Source organism: Tympanuchus pallidicinctus, unplaced genomic scaffold (genome assembly GCF_026119805.1).
Source record: "Tympanuchus pallidicinctus isolate F22 unplaced genomic scaffold, pur_lepc_1.0 scaffold20, whole genome shotgun sequence".
Classification (NCBI taxonomy): Eukaryota; Metazoa; Chordata; class Aves; order Galliformes; family Phasianidae; genus Tympanuchus; species Tympanuchus pallidicinctus.
Genome location: NW_026294722.1, coordinates 7860102 through 7884991, shown reverse-complemented (window position 1 = coordinate 7884991; position 24890 = coordinate 7860102). Strand labels below are relative to the sequence as shown.

Sequence of the window (24890 nt, the reverse complement as noted above, 5' to 3'; positions counted from 1 at the left end):
ACCGTAACAATGTTCTCTATTGAAGCTTCCTAAAATCTCAGCTTTTTTTCTCCTTCTAAGACTGGCTTTCCTTATGATAAACACAGGAAAAAAAGTGTACTTTGTGGTCTGAGTGCGTGAGATTTAACCAAAGGGAAGTGGCTCGTACTGGTGGAATAAAGCTAAAATCAACCTATTGTACAACCAAATGTACAACCTATTCTACATTTTCCTCTTTAAATTTTCTTTCTCTATCTGCACCCTAGTATTTATGCTTTCATATGTATAAACAAAATGTTTCTTCATCTAAATCATGCATAGGAAACACAAGCATAAGTAAAGATTGTCTTTTTTTCCTGCCACGGTAATATTAAAATAGGCTCAGAAGAATGGTTTTCAGCAACAACACTTAAATCCTCAGATTAAACATTAATAATGTATCACACATGCAGATGAATGCATGATTCATGAGACACACAAATGGCAGGCTCTATTTCAAGTCTTGTATGGCCATGAATATAACCAAGATGTGCATGCTGGAAGGCAAAAAAGCAAAATGCCATTTGCTAAGAGAGAAAGAACAGCCCTGCCTACTAAGAGTCAGAGAACCCTTTCCATGCACCAATTTCAACAAGACCATCTTTGTAACATACCAAACACGTCTGCAGACCATTAGAAGATGAGCAATTTTAATTGCTGATTCTTCTGAAATACTAAGTTTACACAGGATTCAGAATATAGCTTTAAATTAAAAACATCAGAACAAAAAATGACAAAAAACCCAGAAGTAGGAGAAATCTAAAGATTTTCCTCACTGGAAAGATCTTTCAATTTTCACTGATGGCAAACAATCTGTTCTGCACAGGAGTTGATGTTGATGTTGTTTTCAAATAATAAAAAAATCTTAATCTAGCCATAGTTATCCTACTGTCTTTAAAATAATCCCCTTTTTTCCATATTTACTCATACTTAGCGAAGGGCTCAGAAGTAGGAACTATTACTCAGAAGAAAACTTCGGGAATCACTGTGAAAAAGTCACAATCCAAAGAAATGCTTATAAAGAGAAGAGGATAACATCCTATTTTTCTCTTTAAGGAGGGATAATTTGTTGTTACAAGTAAGCTTAAACTATTTCCTTCGCAACAAGAGAAGTCTGACAGTTTTTCTAAGAGGAAAACTTGGAAGTTTCTTGGAAGAGGAACTCTTGGAGGAGAACATGAAATAACCCTGCCAAGATTCAGCAGTAGCAACAGAATCTGGTATCAAAAGTTCAAAGGAAGTCACTTCCTCAGCTGATCTTTCCCTGCGTCAGAAGGCAGCCACAACAAACAACCTGGAACGCTGTTTTGCAAGGTCATTGGCTATTCCAGGTTATGGCTTTCTAGAGGCAGGCAAAGTTCACTCTGTAGTAAATAGAATTAAGTCTAACTCATAGAGGACAATATTTTAGAACGTTTTTTTCCTCCCCCCTTCCTCTCTACATAGATGATGACTTCTTTCCTCTGATTGATTCCTCTACTGGAAACATTTCTTCAGCTTGTCAGAATAGCAAAGTGCTGGATTACACAATACAATTTTCTGGGAGGCTGACATATGCTCAAACATTTCATTGTAATTGCCTAAGACTTAACAAGCTTAGCTTGTGTTGTGAAAAATAAATCAGAACTAGCAAGACAATTCTATCCTAAGGAAGAAATGGGGAAGAGAAAAAACACAGAAAGTGGCACATTGTGGTTCATTAAGTACTTTAAAATTCTGATCTGCAAACTGGTTTAGCTAATTCTAACTATGACAGTCATCAGAAAAATAAACACGAATAAAGTGATCAAAAACCAAATGCAAACAGAGTCATTAAGCAAAGTCCAGACTCCATATTACAACAGGTTTTTAATCAACTTAATCACTACTGAAATTTGAAGCCTTTATTGTCCTGCTTCCAATGACTGAGGAAAACAGATTATTCTTTCTTTACATTAAAATATGACATATTTGAAAACTCACGTCTACTTAGTCTTGATTTTCCTAGATTAGAACACAGATTTTAGTCTTTCCTCATGGTTCACATTTCCCAAAGCATTTGAGCCTTCTTGCTATTTAAACCACATCAGCATGAATGCAGAGAGGGCCACTCGTGACCAGAATTAAAGTTTTGCTGTCCTTTCTATTCATTTGAGTAGCTATTGTCATCCCAAAGCCACTAAAGAAATGAAAACAGATGACCTTCATATTGGCAACATAACTAATTTCAATACAGCATTTCTGAAATGGTTTTGCTCACATCACTGATGGCATTTCTAGACTGCACTCATTTAGAAGTCACATTCTTCTAGCAGTATTTCTGGTTGGATTTCACTGTTCCTTTAGGAAATATACCCTAATTTGAAATGCTTTCACTTAAAAAATAACTTACTTGAATTAAGTTATTTATTTCAGCAGAAAATGTTAAATAACTCAGTCACATATGTGCCATGCAAAATAAACATTTCAACTGCACGCATTTCCTGACTTTCAGTTCATTCTTGACAAAAATACTTTTCTGATGGATGTAAACTGGAAGATGCAGCTTATGATCTCATTTAAAGCCTTCCTCAAAAGGTAACTCCAATTCAACTGAAGACAAACACATAGCACAGGTGGCAGTGCTTCACGCCAACAAGCTTGCTCTACAGAGTCTATACTGAGCTATTTGTTAGCCTCTAATTACATGCAAACTGATGAAGGATAAAGAAACTTAGCATATGCTAATATGTATAGAAAGACCTCAAAATCAGTGTTAATAATTTGATTCAGAGCTCTTCTGCATTGCTCATTAAATTTCTTCCATATATAACTAAAGCAAGCAAGCAACCTAACTTACCTACCATAACAGTTGTTGAAAACACCTCAAGTCTTTGAATGTTCAGCTTTTCCATCTTTTCTCCCTGGATCCTCTGAATAGCTTTAAGCATTTAACATGCACATTCACACACCTCTTTCAGAAATTAATATTATGAATAGACTACAAAAATTTTCATTTTCACCTTCCACAGGCAATTAAAACCTCTCTGCTTTGAGATGTCATTTAGAGTTGTTTCAGCTTTGCTTCTGCTTGACTACTCATTCATAGTTCAAAAAATGACTACAGTGTATAGGCAATGTCCAGTATACAGACACTACAAAATGCTTTCTGTATTGTTACAGAGTTATTTTGTTAAACTAGTAAATGGGAAAAGAAAAAAAATGAAGACAATCTGATAGTGACTTAAGCCTAAAATTCTATTTGCACATCTAATTGGTCCAAATCTAGTGCACTCCACCTTAAGTGAAATCAATACAACTTCAGTAAGATTTCAATTGTTGAATTAGATATATGTTCAAGATTGTTCTATGCAAGGGAATGCCTAGTTTCTAGCCTTAGAGCAAAATAGGAACGGCAGGGGACTAGAAATAGTTTAGTATTTTCCCTAGAGGTAACTATTTTAGAAACATTTGAATAATAGCAAATCTAAGAATCAGACAGCTGTCATTCTTAATTCAGTCAAGTTCTGCTGCTGGCTCTGAACCAACTCTAACAAATCCAAATAAAAGCATCAGTGACAGGAAGAGGAAGAAAAAGCCCCACTGCTCAGCTTGAGGTTTAAGACACTCTGCTCAGAATTGATGTGCCTTATAGGGGAGTAGAAATGAAGATTTTAGGAAAAGATCTACAAGGGCCTACTCCAGAACTCCACAACTCTGATGTCCTCATTCCTAACTGAATTCATATTGATATTTGATGGGCAGAAGTCATCTTGTCAGCAAATCACATAGCTGACTGTCCAGGTGTAAATATTACCATCACAGCTCACGGGTGAAACTCAGAAAACTGGCAGTGTGCTGAATTCTCGCAAAGGAATAAACTTGACCAAAGGTTATCTGGAGGCATTTCTTTGCTTTTGGTAGTATTGATTTCCACTAGAATAAGGAAGGGGCTGGAAAATGAACAATACTAAAACCATCTGACACTTGACTGAAGGAATTAAAGAGCTCCATGCAAACACGGTACTCCTTCAGGTGCTTATTATTTAAACTGCTTTTCATCATATGTACATTAGAGTCATCATCTCTTCTGTAAGATTTGTACCTGGCCCAGCTGTAATCTTCCTGGCAACTATTCTGTATTCATAAAAGCAGAGAACAAACTCACCAGAGCCTTTAAGCACACATTAAGTTTTCCTATTAAGTGCAGGTTTCTAGGATTTTCTATACTGAAGCATTTGTTTTGTCTGCTTTATGAACATGATATTTCAGTCCCTAAAGGACTAAGCCAAAGATCAAAGATCACTAATTTCATGGCAGCCTCCACAGCTGCGCTTTTCCTGGGATGCACGATGCACACATCTCCTCATTATCAATGCACGTATTTTTAAAATCAATGCTGAGTGTCTGAGAATTTCAGGAGTTACTGGAACTCAGTCCCATCTGTTCTCATTTCTGCTCTTGCAGAAACATTTTAGCATGACCTCGATGACAACTTGAAATTGGCATTGTTGGGAACTGTTAGTATAGAGTCAAGCACTGCTCCGACTGACATTAGACACCGGCCACAACCCATCCCCGTCCCACCATCCCCCCTCAGAATTACAACAAGAAACAACCCAGACTTTTCACTCAGTAATTCACAGAAATCTGGGGAGGGCATTCTCAATTGGTACCGTGAGACAGGATGAATGCAAGCCTCTCCAGCAGCAGTGACTGCTCAACAGAGCTTAGAACAGCAGGTATTGTAATCTTAACCATCTCTTAAAAAAGGCATGGAAGGTAAACTACAGAGTGATATCTATAGGCTGCAGTGCATAATAACCCTTCAATATTTTAAAATGTAAAAATGGTTACTTCTCACTAAAGGGCAAAAAATTGAAACAAAAAGCTCAGATGAACTCCTAACATAAATCAAGCCTCCACAATACCCATTTGGAATTCTTCCTCGTGTTACTAATGAAGCTAATTTAAGAACAAATACGCCTACAAAATAACTTATTGAAATACTTTAAGTATAAAGACATAACTATTTCAATCAACAGAGATCCAAGTACTTGCAGAAGACACACAGGTATCTCACAAAAGTTTGATATTCAGCATGTATAACCTGGAAGACAGCACAAAACCCTCACTTCATAAATAGAGAAATTATAGCCACCACAGAGATAAAGTCAGACTCCCAAACTCCAGCATCTTACCAGTGATCTGCATATTGGACTATACCAGCTTCAGCCCACGAATATTGCATTTCAGAATGCACCATCTCCCATCACAATACATGAAGCTAAGAAGCAATGAAAAAGCATGTTATTATATAGAAACCTTTTTAAAATCAACCCCTGGAAAAACAAGAGAAAACGCATTTCTGATATGGTTAATATTTGTAAATCTTCTCTCTAGAAGAACCAGAAATTCTTCCTACAGGTAAACCATGAGACAAACCATGAGACTGTTGTCAGCAGCAGCATATCAGATATATGGAATCACAGTACTTCCTTTAACATCTAATAATAATTACCCAATAACTGAAAAAGCATCAGATAATTTCTCTTCAAAATAATTGAAAATTACCCCTCATACAGAGATGTCACACCTGAGTGACAGAAAAGCAGCAGATAGTGGGTTTTACACTTTGATTATCACAGCTTTTAATGAAATCAGCCCCATATTCTAGCACCCCATCCTTACTCAGTAGGTATGCCACTGCAGATGATATGGGTGCACGTCTGGAGGGTTAATGAAAGTAAAAATACCAGTGAGGTAATGTTGGCCTTCGCCCAGAGAGTAGGAGAACAGCAAAATTCAGCACACAGGAAATGCATTAAACAATTCTGCCATGATGAAAAGTTATCAAGCATGAAAACTTTATTTCCTCACAAGCTGATCTATTGGTAATTAAAACAAGAATAAAAACTATATTTCTACCCTTAGTGCAATTGATAGTAGGAAGTCTTCCACTTACAGATTTAAGAATGACTTGAAAATGAGTAATTCATGTACAAGAATTGTTTAAAGAACAATTTGGAATTCATGGAAAAACAAACCACTGTTCCTCCTTAGCAGTTCATTTTTCTTTTTACATACATCTGAAGAAAATGTCTAACGGAAGCAAAGTATGATCTGCAAAAGAAACTTATCTAGGGTAGCAAATCTATCTTTCAATTATTCTCTCTGCAAATTTTAGCAGAGTTCCTCTGTACACAGTTTCTTTCCCTAATGTCACACAAGGAAAATTTCAAAGGAAAAACCTAAAATTCGGCATAGAAGTATTTATACATGTTGAGAAATAGGAATGTTTTGAGTGCCTCGTTTTCAAGACATCTTTACAACTAAGACATAAGACACCACAATGCTTCTGCTCACCAAACTACCCAGAAATTTCATTGTCAGGCTCTTACTACAACCAGCTGTATCAATCTCTTTGCTACCACAGTTGCTTTATCTCCATTCTGTAAGACATACAGACAACAGCTGCCATAGCGTAAACTCATCCTTAGAGTGAAACTCCAAACCTGAACAATCAGGAATAAGTAATTTGGTAAAAAACCAGCTATTGTAAGACTCCCGTAAGTGAAGGAGTTTTGTTAGCACCTCCAGCAGAAATGCTTAGAACAGTCACAAAGACACGTTTTCAGAGAATTCTGTACAGAAATTCCATTAAGCAGATAACTTTGATTAACAGAGCAAGTACAGAAATAATTTCTTCCCAGCTTAAAACTCATTGCTACAACTGTGCTTAACACTAATGTTCCAACATATGTGATACTACTAAATAACCATACTTTCTAAATAACAGCGTGGGAGGTATTATATTTAGATCTCAGCAATCCAATCAAGTACTACTGGATCCGAGACAGCGGATTGAAAATAAGAAATCAGTGGAGTTCATCAACTCTATGCCTTTACTCCATAGGAGATACAGAGCTCCTCTCTCTTCTCTAAGGTCTGTCTAACCTGTTAAACCTCTAGTAAGGAGGTTTCACAACTTCCTGGGTATTCAACTCCTGGTCTTAGAAATGCAGTGTGGTAGGAAATGAAGTTCACCTTACAAACACAGGCAAACACACAGCTTGTTCACACCACAAGCTATGATGAAACACTGTAAGCTTATTATAAGGAGCCCTTACTCCAGATCACTAAAGCTAGTCACCCTATACACCATCTCACAGCAGGGCAAAAGAGAAATCACAGGCTTCCTTCAAGTCTTAGCACCTGAAGAAATCAGGGATTCTTTCTGGGTCATCATCTAATCCTACATACATGGATATTTCCATGTAATAGTGTCCTTTTATCCCCAGACTGACATGGAAATACTGTTCTCCATCTCAGACCTGGCACTCAATTTATGCGAGAGCATGAGAGCTTCTTCCTTTAAACACGTATCCAAATGCTCTGCCTGTATGCTAGGGCTCAAGATTTCACCTCTGTTATAGGCTGGTGAAGAGTCAAACAGAAGCAGAATTACACAAAGCAAATAACAACAACCAGTCCCAGCAAACAACAAGTCCAACAGCATGAAATCACAGAAAGTTCATGAAAACAGTCTGCCAACTGCAATCAAGTTTTCTTCTAACTTCTCTCATCCAGTCAAATGCCCAAGGTTCCTCTCACAAAGTCTCAAGTTTATAACTTCATAATCAGACCTGAGTTTTTACCCTATTTGTTTTTCTTTAGTTAAATGTAGTGCCTACCCAAAATCTCACCTGCTGCAATTTTGCTCTATCTTGCTTTAATCACAGCAGACACAAAGCTGACCTGTTTGTGTCAGAATCTTGTATCATCTAGGGAATAATAAATTTAGTAAACTAAGCTAGCCCTCCCTAAATAGGTTAATATATATTTTAGATAACAAGTAATTTTGTTCATTTCATTCTTATTTCTCTTAAGCAGTTCCTGCACTGAATTGTCATGACAGTTCCTGAAGACGTAAAAATGCTGACATCTGACATAGGATGAAAATCAGATCCTCGGTCTCTAGAAACATAGCTAAAGGCTTGAATGAGAAAAGGCTTTCATGTTAGGTTCAGCTTTTAAGCATTATTCTTGCTAAGGTGCTCTGTTCATCTCCTGTCACTAAAACATCATAGGGCATACGCGACACCATTCTGCACAAAACTTGCCAAATTCGGGCTCTATTCCCACTTCCTCATCTTCCTTCCCACAGTTCTGCAAGTGTTTATTTAGAAGTCAAAATATTTACTCTTTGGAAGATTCTGCTGTGCTAAAAACATGTTTCTGAATCAGTCTTGGAGTTTGGTATACAGTGGTATGTCTGACATCTGAAATGGCACGAATACATCAGAATGTGCACAGCTATTAGTTAATCTTGGCATACAAAAAAGTTCCGTACCTCCCTAGCTGGAAATACTATGCTAAGAACAAAAACAAAACATAAAACAAGCAAACAAAATGCTAGCAAGACCCCAGATTCAAAAACAGGGAGACAGCCTAAGCAATGGAATTGAGTGGGTCACTTTTGGGGAAATTAAATATATTTTTTTGAAGTCACAGAATCGCTGAGGTTGGAAAAGACCACAGAGCTCATCCAGTTCAACAATCTAGCACCCCACCTTGCCATCAAACCCTGTCCCTCAGTGTCACAGCTACATTGCCTGTGACAATACCTGACCATTCTTTCTGAGAAAAATTTTTCCTAAGATCCAACCTGAATCCCCCCAGTGCAACTTAAGGCCACTAATTATTATGAATAAAATTACTTCTTATTATCTTAAATAAGCCTATAACAATTTTCTAGGGTTGCTATTGGCAAATCCTCCTTCTGGGGAAGGGAAAAAAAATTGTTGTTAATCAAAAGTTGGTTTTATCAGATATTTTGAAGTTCATTCCACTCTTGGAAAGATTGGAGAAATCTCTGAGGTCTCCCAAAACTATTCCTTTCATTTTGAAATAACTTGTTGAATTGTAGTAACATTACAAACTAAAAGCAGGATGAATTTGGATTAGTTTTATTTTGGACAGTACAGCAACTTAAGTTACAGCTTTAATGAGATAAACAGCAGCAGCTGAAACGCAGTACTCAGTCATGACTTAGAACAAGAGCAGACTAGGTAACGAATTACTGTAAATGCATCATACTTTTGAAGGCTTTTTGTTTTATCTGGAAACATTAGATGTAAAAAGTTGCTCAAGTCTGGAACTAGACTAAGCCTTCCCTGAAGGCATGATAAATGCATTCACCAGTTAATAAGCAGTTTGTATTGCATATATAGAAATTAGGAAGTCATCTCACAGAAAGACAAGCAGCACGTGAGCCCCTATTAAACCTCTTGCATAACAACTGATTAAAAAAACGTTGCTAATAACAAAAACACAAAATGGACACAAAATTAATATTACAGGAGGATTTAATTGAAGCTATAGCATTTCGTTCTGCAATGCTCTGCTGAAAAACTCACTTAACAAAACCAGGACAAATCCCAATTCAACAGCAGAAGCTGAAATAAGAGGCATCAAGATATGCACTAAGCATGTAAAATATTCTTTAGCTTTCTTTACAGATGTGAAAAGAATATAATCAATCCTTCATTGCTTAGAGGCGAACATTTTTCTCTTGCCAGAGGACAGATTTCCAAAGAATGATATTTACATTTTCCTACAACTAGTAATTTTCTCATTTATCATTTGTCAGGGCCCAAAGACCTTTTACTGCACATAGGATGTTTGCATATGTTTAATGATCCTTTTACCAAACAAATGTCACAGTCTGAATGAGGAAATTAGTTAATATCGCTGATGTTGCTAATTTAACACCATTAATGTCACACTGTGAACAGCCACAGAACCTACAGTGTCTTGTATCATAGTTAAGCTCTGTTGGTTGTGAGTCCGTTCTTCAGCAGACAGCATGGAGGAGAAGAGAACCCATGCAAATATTACACTCAAGGAAATTGAAAAAAACAACAAAGCTTGCTTTGATCCTGTAGCTAGATTAGCAAGAAGTGTGACTAAGTGCAGATCATTTAGTAGTGATTTAGATGCACTAATTGGCACTCAGTTATCTGCACTCTTACAGCTGCCTCCACTTTGCTTCAAATCCTGGTAAAACACTGATAAAACAGAAAATCATCCAGGTGGGTCACAGAAACCATTGCAACACAGTATTACTGGATATAGAGGAAGATCCAAAAACGTGTCAAACGAAGCAGCAGAAGCCACATTGCAGCATTGTCTTCACATGCAACTATGCCTGCTCACCCTCCTCTATGCACAAATGGGCTACACTTTGTTAGGTATTTGTTAAGTAAGAACTACCAAAAAGAAGTTATCTAACTGCAGAACAATATTTTTTTTCCCCCCATAAGTTGCTGTAAGTAACACACTTCCCCAACAGTGTAATGACACAGAACAGATCCTTTTGGAAGTCTTTCACATACTGCTGGTACTGTAACATAGGGGGCAAAGAAGATTGACAGAGTGTTACAGTTGGAAAAATTAGCACAGTGGAAAGGCGGTACGAGGATGAAATGGCAAAAGGAACAAACAGGAAAAGAATGCTCACCTGTCTCCAAAGATCCGGGCTCACCGGAAAAAATTCCACAAGAGAGAGATCTCCAAGCAGAGCACCTTCCCCACTGGCACTCAGACTTCAAACAGGGTCTAAGAGGCACAGCCAGGCTCCTCCCCTTCTGGCCACACAGCTAATTGCCTTCACCTGTGCTCCCAGGGCTGACCCAGTCCTTTCCCCAGGCGCTCTATCAATGGTTCAGGCCGTGACTCAACAGTTCCCATACACAGGGACTAAAAGTTAAATTATTTTAAAGTTAATAACTCTGTGTGTATGCAGTGTAACCAAAAATAAAGGTGGGAGAAAGGCAGCACAATACTGTTCCCTTGCAACAACAATAAATATTGTACACCTGATGTTCATCCTGTGGTTACCAATAACAGATCATTTCCCTTATCCCGATTAACAATAAATGCACAAAACTTATTAAGAAGTTGATAATTCTAAATATTGCAGTCAGTGACACAGCTGGCTTTTTGCTCTTTCCAAAGGCATAAGCTGTACATCAGCTGAAAAACTGCAGAAAAAAACAGTGAATAATTTGACAGCACAGCAAAATCAGGGAAAAGAAACCAAGAAACTCTGAAGAAGCAAAAATAACAGAAAACAGCTCTGGAAAGAAGGCATTACTAAGCAATGACAATATTGAGTTTGCTTTACAGTGCTTTTATGAATTTGATCAAGCTAACCAGGTCTCTCTACAGCACAGAGAAACTGTATTAGATTGCAGTGTTTTGCTCAGCTAGGCACACCCATACAGCTCACATCTCTGTAAAACGCCGTTACCACAGCGAGAGCTCTTAATCCAAGAAAACAGCACTAACATCAAAAGTGGTGACTTGGACAGCATTTTGAAGATGCACTACACTGAGGTCTGAGCCAGAGAAACCATACAGTCTATTAGGCAACCTATCTAGTTCTGTACGTGCCTTATCATGCACCTTTGAGACAGACCTTTATCTCTCCCAGAGTAATGAATCCCTTAACATATACATCCCAACACCAACCCTCAAAGCACATACTGTGCACAGAGAGATTTGGAAGTCTGCAGTCCATTTCCCCCAACCAACATGCAGCTTTTTTCCAAAATACAATAATATTGTTTCCTAGCTAAGGTTCAGATATGTGAACTAGACATTTCTAGAGTAAATATACATTATTTTAGGATTATTTAAAAGGGCTTTTACCCAAATGGTTTAGAAAGGGACAGGCTGCTACACAGTCATGTACTGAAATACCAATTTTAAAACTACTTGAATTATAAATTTTCTGCTTTTTATAGCTGTTCTCAACAAAGTCACTGGGGATTGGAGGTGTAAGGCAGTAGAAGAGCACAAAAGTTTGTCCTATAATCATTGGACAAGTCCGATATGGACATTTCATAGACAGCATGGAGGAGATCTTACACACAATAGAATATGACCCAGAACAACACTAGGCATATTTATCTCAGTACATCAATCATTTACATGCTATTACTAGCATGCTAGTGCTATTACATGCTATTACATGCTATTTACTAACAGAAACCACAGCAGTAAGTCAAGTAGACTTTTTTGTTTTGTTGTTGCTTTTTTTTTTTTTTTTTTTCTTTTAAATATGCAAGAAATTGAAGCAATTCAAGTTATTCATTGCTGTGGGAAGGGAGCGGAATCCATACAACTATGCAACATACACAAACATTTGTTCAGAAGACAATAGACAATAACTGTTCAACTGCACTGGAGTGAATACAGCAACAATGACACAGTTCAAAACTAGTGAGCCAAACAGTACAAATTAATACATGGAAACCTAGTGCACTAAGCAAACTATACTATAACAACTATTATTATAACTCCCTCCTTCTCCTCTGCTTCAAGAAAGTAAATATCTTTTTGACCCACATTCTTCCACTCCACTGAAGGGCAGCAGCTGTGGAATAACATGCAGATAAAGCTCTTTTTGCATCCTTCTTCAGAGTATGAGATTTCTAGCACTCCAACTGAAGATAGACTTCATCTTTTCCTTCTGGATTCTTTTAACACATTTAAGAAAATTTATGCAAAAGTCAATTGATTAAGACTTGGAAATACCAAAAACCTACAAGAAGGTCTCCCAGTTCAGTTTCTCGATTGAGCACTATCAAGATGCTGAAATAGATAAGGAGCTGATGTCATTTGCAGTCTTCGTTTTCAAGTATTTCTAGAAAACTTCTAAGTTCCTAAGTACACTGACCTCATCTATTAAGCCTGGTAGTCATATTCTTTGAATCAAGCAGAGCCCTCCATCACCACAAAGATGTTATCTTTACTTTAGAACACTACAAGCAGATTGGAAATTACTTGTTTGAATGATTTCTCAATATCTTTAATATCTGGAAATATTACAAATCTTTTCCCCTTCCACAGAAGTCAACCACTAATTGAAATCCTCCCTCATCAAAGCTGCATTCTCACTTTGACTTATGACACTTGGGCAGTGCTGAGAGGGACAACGTAGAGGCAGGTAACCGGTCACAAACAATAGTAGAAACACAGTTTCTGAGAGTAGAACATAAAATCCAAGTCTACTCAAGACCATCAACAGAGAGGAGAAAACAACACCGCCTCCACAAATAAAAAAACAAAACCCAATATAAAACATTCACGATAGCTTTTCAGATTACAAACTGGATCACAGCTTGCACTGGAGTGAACCTAAGATATTCTCAAAAATGATGAGCCAATGGAACATCCATTTTTATGCAGGAAATGTGAGCCTGTAGCTCATTCTACAACATGCCCACTCCACCATGAAAAATTAGCTCAGTGTATTGATTAAAAAAATGAGAAGCTGTTCTACACGAATATTCAAGGGAAAAAAAATGAAAGGCGGGTCTGTCCTACACTTGATGGGAACTGGCAAGGTCACAGAGCATTCTTCCTAGAAGCACCATCTCACCAACATCTTGAATCGAAATGCTCTGATGGGTTGGAAGTGGCTCTTGAGCTCACTTTTCTCTATTCTGAGTTTCATAGGTGTCTAAGGGAAGAATGTCAAAAGGAAAAGAAAAAAAAAAAAGCGTTTCTTAGGAGGTTCAATTATCTAATCAGGCCATCTACTAAGCAAGAAGTCAGGAATTTACACTAGTTATTTTAATAACAATTTTGAAGGGAAAATGAAATACAAGTTCATACTCTTTCCAAGTTGTAGAAATCTTTGAGATACTAAATGCGTCTTTTTCCATTTTCTTTTTAATAACACAATGAAGAAGAGAGTAAGTACTGATTACCAGCCTGTGAATTACTTTTGCAATAGTTCATTTGGAGGGGAAAAAAAAAAAAAAAAAAGAAAAAAAAGCTGTTTACAGTGATTTTTATTCCTAGCTTCTAAAAAAATACGTCTGTTATTATACCACAGAAGTGTATTGTCTGAATTGTCTGATACAGATTACAAACAAACCTGTCACATTTACACTAACATTTTGAGTGTTTTCCTACACATCTCATATTTCATCTCCTCACCCACAACAAAACAAGTAGAACAGTTAAGGTAAAATTGAGAAAAAACAGTAGGCAGATTGGTTCAGTTTTTGAATAGCACATTTGAACATTTTAAGTTTCATTACTGCTGCACCTGGTGTGAAACACAGAGACAAATTACACAAGGAAGGCACTACTACATTTTATCGGAGAATCATTCTTCAAGCATCAGTTTTATTTCTATATAATGAGAAACCCTAGAGAAACACCAAACATGAGTAGGGGCAAAACACAGTATCTTATCTAAACTCATTAAAACTATATTTGGAGATAAGGAGAAAGAAAGAGAGAAGTGCTTTGCTTATAGCAAACATCAGAACAATTACTCCAGCTGCATCCGTTGGAGAACCCTCAGATCCACTCTAATTCTTAAAGCAGGCCACAAGACACCCAGCGCTCACTGAGTACAAATGCCTGTGCACTGCAGATTGCTTTTGGGATGCAGGTGACCGAACCACTCAAAGGGCTTTGGCAACTCCTGTCTGATAGCATAAACAGACAGCTGGCTACTGATAGCAAAGACACTACTTGCTGTCACCATAAACTCGGAAAAAAGAAATCAATCATGCTTCCACCAAAAAGTTCTGCTTTCATCTATCGAACTTAATGCAAGAAACAGAAAAGCAAGAGCACGCACGTACTCATTTACACACTTACACGGTGGAGAAGGCGAGGGAGATGGCACAGGCACCGCACCTCTGCGCAGCTTCACATCCGGACGCGATGCTCTAAAGGAGAACACACAGAGGAGCGATGAGATCCGAGATCCCCACCTGCAGCACCACAACCTCCCGCAACGCGGGGCCGGGAGGCAGAAGTTGAGGCGCAGCGCGTACTGCTCCCGCTCGGCCACCGCTTCACGGCGTGACCTTGGGCCGCTCCCCCACAGCTCCACTGCCACCTGACAGCCGCAATTATTCGCCCCGGAGCCTCCGCACCGCCGGAACCGAACGGAAAGGGAGGGGAGACGGAACGAGAGGGGGGAGGGGGGGAGCGGGCGTGTGTTCTCTGTTTTCCTCGCAGGTGATAAAAATCTCCCCGACGTCGCTAGAGTCTGGGAGAGGATCGATTCCCGCACCCTTTCCTTTTCCATACCGTTCCGGTTAAACCGGAGGGCGAGCCAGAGGAGCCGGCACCTCCGGATCTCCCGCCCCGAGCGCGCACGGCAGCCCGCGGAGCCGAACCCTCAGGGCCTCTCCACCCCCGCGCCCCGCAGGCACAGCCCTCCCGGCGGCCCCGGCCCGGCCGCGCACGGAGGCGGCGTTACTTACAGCACCCGCCAGGCGGAAAACTCACAGGTGGCCCGGAGCCGCCAAGGAGCGAGGCGCGCGCTCCGCCCCGGGCCGCGGGAAGTCACTCCGCTCAGCGGCCGCGCGAGGAGACGGCGTAGCGAGCTGGGGGCGCTGCACGCCGCTCCCCGCCGCTGCTCGCTTCGCTTCGCCTCGCCTCGCGCGAGCCCGGCTCCCGCCCGCCCTTCCTCCCGCCCGGCTCGAGCCGCCGCCGGCCAATGCGGGCCGCAGCGAGGAGCCGGCTTTAACCATCTGTTGCGAAGCGCCTCCTCCTAGCGCTGCCGCCTCCCTTGCGGGGGGCTCCCGCCCAGGCACCCCTCCGAGGAGGCGAGGAGCGTGGGAGAGATTTACGCCGCGCTAAGGTGCTCTCTGCCCCCCCGGAGCCTTCGAGGGCCGCGGCTGTTGCACGTCTCCCTTCCCTTGCGCTTCTCGCGCCCGGCGCTCCCATCCCCCCGTCCCCTCGGCGCCCTTCCCGCCGTCCGCTCGCTTCAGGGCGGTCCCTCCTGCGTGCTTTCGCTGTGAGGTGAGGGAAGATCTCTACGGGGGCACCGCTTAACGGGTGCGAGGTGCGATGGGGAGGTTTCAGGGGGAGCGGGCTGAGCGGCCAAAAGGAGTTTTGTGTGGGGTCCCGCGCTCCTGGGCAATAAAACCCGGAGCCTACACAACTTTACGTCCCGCTTCACGATAACCGCGGCTCTCCACAGGGGTGGCAGGAGCTGCGCGTCCCGTCCTGCTGGAAGGGCGCGGCGCAAGCTCCGCTTTAGCCGTGCGTGATGAGACTTCTTAGGCGTCTCCTGTGGTGAAGCTGCGTCAGGAGGGTCAAGAGTCGCATTCGCTGTTAAAATAGTTTTGAGTTTTAGCCTTTCACGCCCCTAAGTTGAAGGTTTTTCCATAAACGTGGACAATCCATGCTCACGCAGATCTCTCCGCACGATGGTAGCTCGGATGTTTGCAGCAGACGCGTAATCTCCACCCAAAGCAGACCCATAGTTCCTGTTTCACTTCTCACTTTTGCATACCTCCTTATGGATTTGATACACACTGACAGTTTGGAGGAAAACAAATGCGTAGGAAGAGATTTAATCATTTCCTTGCTATAAAGCTCTCTGATCGTGCTTTCTAACACATTCTGTACATTTGCAGCAGATTTCCCACTGAAAATTCAGGAGTAAGAAGCTAATTTTATTCCATACAGATCCCAGGCTAATATTTTTATGACGACGTGTCAAGAAAATAATGCAAATTCTTTTTAACTTTCACCAACTTAAAACTAAGAAAACAGTCTTAAGACGCCTGCTGTGGGATGAAAAAAATGTAATGCATGTGTTAAATCAAGTTCTAAATGAAATTTAGACTTTTTTTTTCAACCTGTCTCATTGATGTTTCCCACTAGAGCAGTTTCCAAGCAGAGTTAGGAGTTTGAAACCAGAGCATGGATGAAATGTGTTCTGTAGCTCTGTGTATTCTTATGTTACTTTCTTGCATTTTCTTTGCTATTTTGAGACACTATTATGCAAATCTTAAGGTAATCAATTCTCATTAACGTGTGTGTTATCCAGATCTGGATAGCCTTAATCATAAATCCTTTCCTTTTATTATAAAAGATACATGATTTCTTATTCTACTCCATGCTGTTATAAAATGGCTCACAGTAAGTGGCACGTTATTACATATAGACAGTTTTCAAAAATAGGATGTTTCTTACCCACACAGAAGGCTTTCTTTTTGCATTAGATTATCTCAATACAGTTGAGATTTCTTATGACAAAAAGAAGTCTCAAAAATGTCAGAAATTATTTGAAATTCTGAAAATTACTTTAAATGTTTTGGATTTTTTCTCATGAACCTCCAGATGGATGAAATTTTACCCTTGTGTGCATGTGGGATGCCTGCAAGTCTGAAGGGAGAATTCGTCATTACAAGATATTTTTAAAGAACAGTTTATATATAGTTAGAATTATCAGGGTGATGAATTAGCTAGTGAATCTTCCATTAATCTTAAGACTATTCTCAATGCTAAGTTATCCCCATATGTATTATTACTAAGCCTCATCATCATTAAGATACTGTTTTTTAGCATTACTATGAGATTTTGTCCTACTATTCTAAGAATTTTTCTGTTATTTAATTACTGCATAACAATTTAACATCTTAAACCAATTGTTCTAGGTACCAAAGGCACGTAAAAAGAGATGCTCTTCACACAAGTACTTTGCATGCTGTCATACATAGACATCAGAGAAAGAACGGCTAGGACTGGAATGATCCGGAGACAAGCAACTGCCCCCTGAAACAGTTAAAATACAAATCATTTGTTCAGTTGTACAAGTCTTGACAGAACCCAAAAGCATGTAGAGGTAAGTGCAGTCCATTGATATAATAAACAAAACACTGTAAGTATAGAAATTACGCCTTATGTCTCCAAATAATGCTTCTTTTATCTTAAAGGAAAAATGTCATGTTAGTGGCCAGTTGCAAAGGCAGTTGCTCAATTTTTTATTTTTTATGCAAACAAAAACTTATTTCTCCCAGTTCATCACAGTTTTTATTACATATTTTGATCAATTATAAACATGAAAAATTCCTGTGTGCATACAGTATCATGTATATCATGGATGTGATTAAGACAAGATTCAAATAGACCAGCAACATGCCATCAACTCAGGCATTTTCTTCTGATTTTCCCTTGCTGCTATGCTGGTATAACCTTAAGCAATTTGTTGAATTTGCCTGTGCATCATTCACTCATCTGCGAAATCTGGGATACTTGAAGTACACTTTCATAGTAGTAAGAATTCGTGAATGCATTTGTTAGCTAATTTGCTGTAAGTAAATAAGATATTTAAATATAGGAATCCAAACCACTCATCATAATATTTTTTCCTGCTTCATTCTAAGCAGTATAAATATAGCAGTCTATATTGCTTAACACAGAGCTTAAAAACTTGGCAGTATGTTTGTCAAATATCATCATATACATCTTAGAATCACTAAAGATCCTGTGTGAAAGTTTAAGGGAAACAGCACACCAATTTTGCTAATTGGTCTGTGTTATATTAACAATATGTGGAGAGGTAAGGCTGGAAATACAGTTCAGGAGATCAAGGAACATGCAAAAAGAATGGACAGTTTTCACAGAAGAGCTTGGGTTGGAAGGAACCTTATACTGTCTGCTTCCACACTCCCTGCCATAGGCAGGGTTGGCAATCACTAAATCAGGTACAAAGACTGTGTTGCAAAGAGTCCCATCCAATCAGGCCTTGAACACCTCCAAGCATGTGGCATCTACAACTTCTCTAGGCATCCTGTTACAGCACCTCGCCATCTTCTCAGTAAAAATGCCCCCTGACATCCAACCTACATCTCCTCTCTTTCAATTTAAAGCCATTCTCCTCTTGTCCTATCACCATCTACCGTTCATAAGCTCCCTTTAGGTATTGGAAGGCCACTATCAGGTTTCCCTTGAGCCTTCTCTTCTATACGCTGAAAGGATTTCACGGTAAGGAACTGTGTATCTTTGAGTTCTGTGTATTCTTCATGGAAAAAGAGATCTCAGTACCCAATTATGGGAGTTCAAAGAAACTAAGGTCTGATATCCACAAAAAACCTTTTCAGAAAACTGTTGGGCATGGTTTTCATATTCATCAGTACATGAAGCTCAGAAAACATCTCACCATCCACACACTACATGCTTTTACTAAAAATTCTGACTTTAGAGAGTGCTTTCAGGACTCTTCCAACAAGAGGCTGTGTGCTTACATATAATTACTCTTCAGCTTTCTCCCCACATTGTTTATGCAGAGGGGGAGAACTATGACCTATTAGGATGCTTCTGTAGAGTTAAAAATATTGATATCCATTAGGTACAATAATCACATTTTTAAAATCCCTAATGTCTTAGAAGATCCATTAGCCTTAATCATTCCAACACTTTTGAATGGTCTTGCCATCTGCCTTTTTTCCAAATAAAGATATATCAAGTTACTTTAATAGCATCAGTAATTAAATACTTGCAGGAACTCAAAAACAAACCCTAAGACCCAAATAACGTAAACTTGGGCCACTGATGGAGTTCGAGATCTTGCAGCAGGCCATTCTCTGAAGTGACACAGTTGAAAATACAAGAGTGGTGCTCAGCATGTGACTGCAAAGCTGAGGTTTCAATTTTTTCCAAGTGATGTATGTTAACAGTTGGAAAAAAAAACCCTCAAGACTGAGTAAACTAGAAATATACCACGCAGCCATAGTCAGGAAAAAGCTGCTTTGTTATAAAGACGAAACAGATTTGTGGCAATGTTGCCACTTTTTGTAAACTGTTGAAAGCTAGGTTTTATTCAATATTTCTGTTGTATCTTAGTAATGACTCAGGAACTGGTAGGAGAAGGAACGTGCTGTTGTAAATGTTGCAAAACCTAGCCTAGATTTAGATACTATTGCAAATTTACTAAACAAATTCATCTCAAAAACTGAAATCAGATTGTCATTTAGGCACTGATACTACTGAGAAAACAAAAACATTGGTGGACATGGCTAACCACTGCAAATGCCAGTGGATAGTAAGTGAAATGTGATGTTCCCACCCTATAGGACCATATCTTCTGCTAGCAATCAACAACACCATCTGTTATAAGAAAGGAAAAAAAGGAAAAAAAAAAGGAAACAATAACAACAAAAGTACTAGAAATATGTAGCTGTCTAGATTTCAGAACGTGAGACAGTTGTCTATTTAACTTCAAGATGAGTCTTGAAAAGACAGCTATCAAAATTTTGATTTTTCACATATCCCTTGTTAATTGCAGCAACTGGTATCTGCAATCTCATGTTTTCCATTCTCTTACTTATAAAACATTAAGAGAAATGGATTATAACTCCAGTATTAATAGGGAAATGCTCAGTAATAATAATCTGTAGCTTCTAGAGTGCTTTTCCATCTCTAAAGGCTCTGAAAACATTAATTATGCTGTTCAGTGTTCAGTTCTGGGAAAACATGCAATCCTACTAGACAGTTGAGCTTTATTGTGACTTTTAAAGCCTGAACTGTGCTTTGGGGGTTGGATGAGTGAGCACGTGCTGAGGAAAGTACTGTAGTGATATCTTTTCAAGGTACACAGTCTGGACCCATTCCTCATCTCAGTTAAAAATGACCACTCTTACTTTTTGGCTTTGTTACTTCCTACAGCTTCTGCCTAAAGACACTGATCCTTCCTTTGTTAGCAAATACCTTGAGTGATCTGGATTATACTTATCCAGAAGTTACTCTTTTAAAGCCTAATTACAACATTAGTTACAAATGGTAACTAAACCAAATTTCTTCATTTAAAATGCGTAGAATAGTCACGTTCTACAAGCATGTGTAAGTTACAGTGGAGACCTGCCAGTGATGCTATCTGAGCAACTACAAGTATTGTGTATCTGTTTTGATACAGTAGTACATCTAGCACTGCTAACAGAGCAGAACTTTTCAGGATTTGAGTGAAAGACTGTCTAGGGCACCTTAGCTAAGCTTCAGAAGTTTGGGGTTTTTTTTTCCTCTATCTCCATTATGCTGAGGGAAAGCATCTTATGGAGACGCAGTAAAAGAAGTCATTTCAGTGGGGAAAAAGAGACAGAGAAAGAAAGAACTTCATGTAGCTCAGAAGTTTCTGCCAAGTTGCTTGCTATAGAAGTTTCTGTAGATACACTTTGTAAGCAAAGATTGCTCGGACTCTAGCAGGGGACTGAACATTTTGTGAAGAGATGTACAGCTATACACTGCAGGACAGGGCTCACATTATTTACTGAGAGATGACTGGCTGCCTGCCAAGCTGGAAAACATTCCCTTGCTAGCATTTCAGCTAAAGAAAAAATAAATACCTCAATATTGCTCTATTGCAGTGCTTAGACTCTACACTTCAGATGGAAAAATGAAATTTATTGCAACAATAAATGACCCTCTAAGATCTAAAATCTTCCAGCGCTCTCTCTCTAGTCCTTTCTAATGAACCTTTGCAATTTCACCAAAGTCAGAATGTGGTGTTTGTATCAATAGATCACGCCTGTGCATACATATGCAATGTGTGCAGAGAAGTGACATGTTTTAATTGTATTTTTAATGGGAAAAATCTAGTAATTCCATGAGGTATGCTACTGGTCTTGTGATTGATGATTTCACTTTGAACAAGGCAAATTTAAAATGAGTCTAAGAGCACAGTCTGCTGCATTAACTGTGAAATTACTCAGTGTTGCATATACACATTTATGCATTGATCTAATATTTTGTTTTGTGGGTTGCATGTGCACATGGTATCTTTTCTGGTTACAAGTGCATAGACCTTTCCCAGTACTTTAATGTTTCTAAAGTCACACAAAGTGCAATTTCTGCAGAACTTCATGGGAATTCTCTACTTAGAAAAAAATTAAAAATTGAACAGTTACCACTGGGAACTTTTTCTTACAGTACCTGGAAGTTGCATTTCTTATGTGCAGTGCTACTGCAGGTCCATACTTGTGTTAATCATTGGATCTGTAGTTTGTAAATGGAGAATAGAACACTCAGCTCTGAGTTTAAGTCCCCACCTGAAGCAAGCATTAATCTGCTGCTGTCTTCAGTCACACAGGTTGACTCACAGGTTGGATTTAAATATTTTTCTAATGATTCTTATTAGATATCTCAGGCACAAAGAAGTAAACAGTGCAGTTACAGGCCAGGCCACACAAGCATAAGTTTGTAGACATTAAGCAAAGAAGGAACCGTTCTAATAGCTCACGTATTATTTTGCAGACTCTCATGCTATGTAATTTTTGTATACTGAGCTTACAACACTCCCCAGGCTTTGGAGCACACTATTTGAACCACAGTCAGATCTGAATTTAGCTACTGGTCTTTTACCACGTACAACTCTAGCAGAACTGTTGTTTTCATTTCACAACTTTGTATCTGGACTCAAACTGGACCTGCAAGGGTGAGATACATTTCAATATGTATGAAGACAAATTTGAATCTTTAGAGTCACAAGGGCATTTTGACTGGAAGAGGCTTGTGTTAGAGACCGGAGATTATGTGCAAAAGCAGAACTTCTTTTGCATTTGAATGGTCTCAGATATATACACTGATGTGTCTATGTATGCAGATATGTAAATTTGTATATAGGTAACAATTTTCCTGAGACTGTCTGTATAAATTATGCCTTTTTAAAAGGATGATCAAGTGTTGGGCTGAAGTCAAACACCTTTAGCTGTAAGTTGGATTTCTAGGTGTAAAACATTATAATAAGTGTAAGACATTATAATAACACATCGTTTTTACACATACCCTTCCTTTAGGTAGAAAAAAACCACAGTCCAGCACTGTGCTTCATGCTACTTGCCAAATTACTATGAAGCACATAGAAATAATTTAGAAACTATTAGTTTTCTTATGTAAAGAAATCACAGTGACAGACATTTCTGCTCCCTCTACTGGGCCATCACATGCTACAGCCCTTACTTGCGTGACTCTTAAGGTTTTGCCTTTTAATTTTGTATTGTCTGAGTAGAGAAATCCAAATTAGCATATGGAGGGGGTAGGAACTGAGCTATGCAGCTTCTGTGAAACAGGAACAGCAAATGAGAAACCATCCAGAAGCTTCTATTATATGGTTGTTATGAAAGAAACTACACTGTGGGATAAATGCCCAGGCCATTGTTTAGCTTTTAACACATTCCTCACTGAAATGAAATCCTACCAAAGTTGAAGTTTCCCAGAGTGAAAAACATGGTTTGCATTTTCTTTGGTTTTTGCTAAGTATCAAAGTTTCATATGGAAAATTCACTGGTGCTGGAGGCATTTGTATTAATCAGCTTTTACCAAATAGGGTTCTTTTCCAGTATATGACATCATATAATATACCAAATGCTGTTCTTATGTCCCCAGAAGTTACATTACAAAAGTTGCTTTGGTATGCCTAGCACAGCAGCTGCAAGGATCACAATTTTCTAAAATTTGTCTTCTTCCATTTTCAGGAGAAATGTATGCTTAAATAGTTACAATTATTCCTAATATTTATTGATGTTCTCTGATAGTGCAACTAAGAACAAACCGAACTGAAAGGACAACTGTCACATGGTGCTTGCAACTGAGTAAAATGTGCATGGGAACTGAACTCTTGTAAGCTAAATGCATCAAGGAGTCCACAGATTCAAGTTCAGCCATAAAATAGATAAATCACAGTATTCTGAAACATAGAAAACAGTAAGGATATGGTGTGCAAAGGCACAGTAACACTATCTACTGCACTAAGGATTTAGAAAAGAAATTCAGATGTATTCTGCCATTGATCAGGTGGATTTATTTCTGGTTTTGAGTTTTCTGAGTTGTGATGCTTTCTTGAATTTATTTTTTTTTTTCGTAAATAAATAAATACTCCCTAAATGAAACATTTTCATTTTTGACAGATAATTTTGTAGGAAAATTGCATATAGGAAAACATTATTAAAATGAAATTTCGTACCCATTTTGTATTTTGTTCCTGCTGAGAAGTAGTTATCATTTGAACTTTCATCCCCACTGCCTGAGCAAAGTGGTTGTATGTTTACTTAACCTACATCTTAGCACAAGGCATCAGAGAGCTGAATATGAAGGAGAATTGTTAAAGCATATTACATCCTTTGTTGTGTTTCTCACTCTGCTTTTGCAACCTACAAAAATTACTGTGGACAACAAAGAATAGTTACATATAAATAAATCATCAGTATTTCCTTATGATCGTAAAACTCAGAAATCAACTCCCACTTTTAACAACTACTCACTTTATTAAGTGAGGTTACTGTAGGCAGTCCCTAAGAGCTATCGTCTGAAAACATACATTACATCTGGTTGTGTTTGATACAACACAAAAGTCAGTCCTGCTTTCTGTGCAACATATAGTATGCCCTTTTAATGTTGGTTTGTATAGAGTAATGCATTTGAAGTATCACCTTAAAGTTTTGATAGATGACATTTCAGATTTCAGAAAAGAGCAGCAGAGATAGATATGCTGACTGCTTGCTGGCTTTAAGCTCTCTGCATTCTAAAGTTCATGTCTTATCTCCCACTTACTGTTATATGCTGCTTTATGATTTACATATTTTCCTGAATATAGTCTTTTGACAGCAGTAGAAGTCTCAGTATAAGCAACTCTATAAGCAGCAAACACATAGGCTAAGATTATAATCAGAGACATTAATATAAGTTAATTTTCTCTTTTTTATCGCTAAAGGCCGCTGTCAGTCTGCTTTAGGACTTCCCTGAATTTATTGATTTCTGATACCTTTAAAACAGCTTAGGCACTTTTTTCCTGGAGTAGGCATAATCTGTTTCACAGAGGCCTTGTTTGGATGCTGTATAATCCATTTCATTCATTCATTCTAATCTTCACAGGTAGCTGTTGATTGCTGAGACAAGGAGAAAGAAGCATACAATAGAAAGCCTGCTAGGAAAAAAACATAGAAAGAAAAAATAGCTAAACTAAAAAAAGCCAACAAATCCAAACTAAAAAAAAAAAAAAATTAACAAAAAGAAATAAAGCTTTTAAACCAAATCTTTATTCTTCACTCTCTAACACTATAATGTGATAAAAAGCACAGCAATAATAACAG

The 24890-nt window shown here is 38.7% G+C and overlaps 1 protein-coding gene and 1 long non-coding RNA gene across 9 annotated transcripts in view; one reads left to right on the top strand and one right to left on the bottom strand.

Annotated features, from left to right (window-relative positions):
* Positions 1-15458, bottom strand: part of SULF2 (sulfatase 2) — a 135615-nt gene extending 120157 nt beyond the window's left edge. For 3 of the 8 annotated variants that reach the window (XM_052684306.1, XM_052684303.1, XM_052684309.1), the window contains exons 1-2: positions 15279-15457; positions 14665-14735 (exon numbers count right to left, since the gene is read on the bottom strand). The gene's annotated coding sequence lies outside the window, so the exon portion shown is untranslated. Of the gene's footprint in view, positions 1-10498; positions 10573-14664; positions 14880-15278 lie in introns of those variants that run through there. The other 5 variants (XM_052684312.1, XM_052684315.1, XM_052684311.1 and 2 more) reach the window with 3 other exon arrangements.
* Positions 15459-17456: 1998 nt separating this feature from the next.
* Positions 17457-24890, top strand: part of LOC128081003 (uncharacterized) — a 96051-nt gene continuing 88617 nt past the window's right edge. Inside the window, exon 1 of the long non-coding RNA XR_008206944.1 lies at positions 17457-17653. This is a non-coding gene — a long non-coding RNA (uncharacterized LOC128081003). The remainder of the gene's footprint in view (positions 17654-24890) is intronic.